Source organism: Teleopsis dalmanni, chromosome 1 (assembly GCF_002237135.1).
Source record: "Teleopsis dalmanni isolate 2A chromosome 1, ASM223713v2, whole genome shotgun sequence".
In the NCBI taxonomy this organism is placed as follows: domain Eukaryota; kingdom Metazoa; phylum Arthropoda; class Insecta; order Diptera; family Diopsidae; genus Teleopsis; species Teleopsis dalmanni.
In genome coordinates, this window is record NC_051846.1 from 139,012,294 (window position 1) to 139,015,658 (window position 3,365).

The following is a 3,365-nucleotide window of genomic DNA, read 5'->3' on the forward strand; positions in this document are numbered from 1 at the left end:
GTGTTGGCCAATTCTGATTGCTTTTCCTTAATTGTTGCATTCAAACGGTCGAGCTGTGAGCAGTAAAAGGTGAAATTAATCGTTCCTTTCCAATCCCACCAAGCGCTCATCATGGATGAAGTGTTTTAGTTGAACACGTCAAACAATAACGGACAATAATCCTTTATTTTGATAAATATTAGATTGAATTTGAGCTCAATTGAAGTGTTTTTCAATAAAATTTGTACCTTTTTGACATTAAAACTTGAATTTATCCATTTATTTTTACTATCAACAGAAAAAAACATAAAATAGTACATGAACACATTTTTAAATATGTGAAATTTAACCACATAATGTATGATTTCATAATTAAACAATCTCTTCAAACCCTCCTTTAGTTATGACAACTTTCGACTCTAATGCTTCTACCTTATAGTAGAATACGGTCCAAATAGTTAAGTACGCTATAGAAATATTTATCTCTCAGCATCACTTGAAGTTGTTTCGCCCATTAACGCAAGTTTATTCTATAATTGTTTGTACACAACAAAAGTGATTTAACACGTTCCATAAACATGCAGAAAATTATTATTCACTTTTAAGATGAGAATTAGTGCATATATAAGGAACCGCAACGCTCATGTAAGCTAAATAGTTTAACAATAAATATGTAAACGCAGCTCTGCAAAGCACACTTACTCCGCTGTCGCACTTCTCGTTGCCTGACTTTTGCTGAGTTTCCAGGTAAGCTCGCCAGATTAAAATACAGACAAAACGTTTAAAGTGATTGTTTGCATTTGCTACGCCATTTTGGCGTTGCCACACTTTCAGCTGCTGATATCGAAAACGCAACACTCGCATCTTCAAGATACGCGAATAGTGCGATTTCGTTGTGGCATGGATTGCATCTAAAAGTGTTTAACAAGTTAGCGCAAGCATACAATGAAGCTAAACACTTCAGTGAAAGTGCATGCTTAGATTGCTGCAACGATATCGTTTCATTCCACATCCTTTTTCAAGGAGCGAATAATAATTAAATCAAGTGAAAATCGCGGCGTTAACGGTAGGATGCGCCATTAAAGAACAAAACAAGAAGGGGACGTGCTGCTGGGAAGGGCGAAAAATGTGTAAAAGTTGCTTTACTGCAATTATTTCCTTTTGACGCTATTAAGTTCTTTGCATTTTTTGATGCACTCTTCAGCTTTTTGGAGCGGTAAAATTAAAAAATTCACTCAATTTCAATTGTGTTTTGTGCAGTAAGCAAAATTTTGGTGCAAAATAAAATAAATTCAATTCAAATTCAACATGTTTACTACTACAATTCCTAACATCGAAATTTATTCACATACATAACTCACAATATATTGACACCATCGGTAGTAGCTGCAGCTGCAGTTGCAGAGATTGCTTCTTGTGCATAGAACAGTAAGGAGGAGACGTGATTGAAATTCTTCTGCCAAAAGTAAGGAATGGAAATATTTATTTTGCCAAAATTTGTTAGTATGCGCATCTGTCTTAAGCAGAATTAGAAAACATCGATACCTGGTGCAGGTCTTCCTTTTTTTTTTTGTTAACACCACATAGATACAGCAGGTATTGCCATCCATTATAAAAAATCAAAAGTCGAACTCTAAAATCTGCACGATTTGCATTTTCTTTATTTAATGCACAAAGTACGCTTAATTCCTTGCATCTTACAGATCTTAGAATCGAACCAAAGCTTTAGAAATGCTTTTACTTTGTTTTTTAAATTAAATCAAGAAATTTTAATATATTTGGAAATGGTATCCTTTACTTAACCCATTTCGGCCGAACAGATAATATCACTTACCAGCACTTTAATCGAGTATATGTCTCCGCATATAAAAGTTATCTTTCATTTTAATTTATTTTTATTGTATGAATATGTGGCTTATTTTGAGAAAACAATTTGAAGGAAATTCTATTTCAATTAATTGAATCCAATTGAAAGATGTTTTTCCTAATTGTTAATTTCAATAATCTATATACACTATTTTATATATCCATACCTTTCATTTGAATAAATTGACCCAAAATGCTTAAATTTTATGAGCATAGTTCACTGGTAATTTCACTGGTAATATTTGAAATCAGTTATTCTTAGTGTGACTTAAAACTGTCCACAGAAAAAATAGAGTAAAGGTGCTGATTCACCAACTCAGACATCTGAATATCAAATAGTGTAATCAAATGAGATCTAAATTAATTTAAATTAATATTAATTAAATTAATATTCGAGGAAAAATTACTATATAATGGTGGTAGTTGAACTTCATCACATTTTAATAACTTTAAAAATAATGTCCATTGTTCCGTGAAAGTATAAGGTGGTCCTCGACGATGCGTTGTGTGTCATACTCACACGACATTTGAATGCAGCAAATATAAAGTCTGTTTGCATCAAAATTGCTTGGCATTATATCGGTTCACGGCAGCTTGTACCGGACCGTAATGGGTTAATTTCTACTTGTCAATTTACATACATGAGTTTCAGCTTATTTGCAATAGTCTTTTAATTACTATAAACCTTTTTTTTCAAATTTTTTTCATTCTATGCAACAGAAATTTTCCTATTTAATTTCGTTTTTTCTCACAATATCTCTTTAATTGAAACCAATAATAACCTTCAAATATTATAAATTTGCAGAAGTCCTCATATACATGTCAATTTTAAAAAATTGAAAAAATATGTATACATATAAATTTATTGGATATAGTCCACACTTAATCCTCCATAAAATCCTTTTTTTTTAAACAATGAAGACTAACTGCTATAATTTTTGAAGAACTAAACGTACATAATCTATTTAAAATAAATAAATTTATTTTTCATTAAATTTCTGAGAAAGATTTATTAAACTGCAAATTTGTTTAAAGTACAACACAATGCTGTAAATATCTGACTACTCTGTTGGTTGCATTCCTAGTTCAATTGAGAACAACATTACGGCTAAACTACAGAAATAGGTTGGAGAAATACACGCGGCAGGCAGAAATGCTGGCTTGCATTCAAAACCCTGATAAAGGCGATAAGAGCAAAAGTCAGAGATATGAGGTTTTAACTTGATTTAAACTTTAAATTGTGAACTCCATGAAAATTTGTTTATTTATTAGTATATCTAATAATTAGACAGGTAAGATCATACACTAAACATGGTTAACAATGAGCATTCTTAAAAAGGTCGTCCTCGCATCTTCCAAGCAAAAGGTCGGAAAATCTTCATAATCATATTCAAAAGTCCTTCATTTTGTTTTATATAGAACGACGTTAAAATAAAACGTTAAATACATTTTATTGACAAAATATTATCTTTTCAAATGTTCATCAAAAGAAGAATTTCAAACACATCGAAATGATGCGG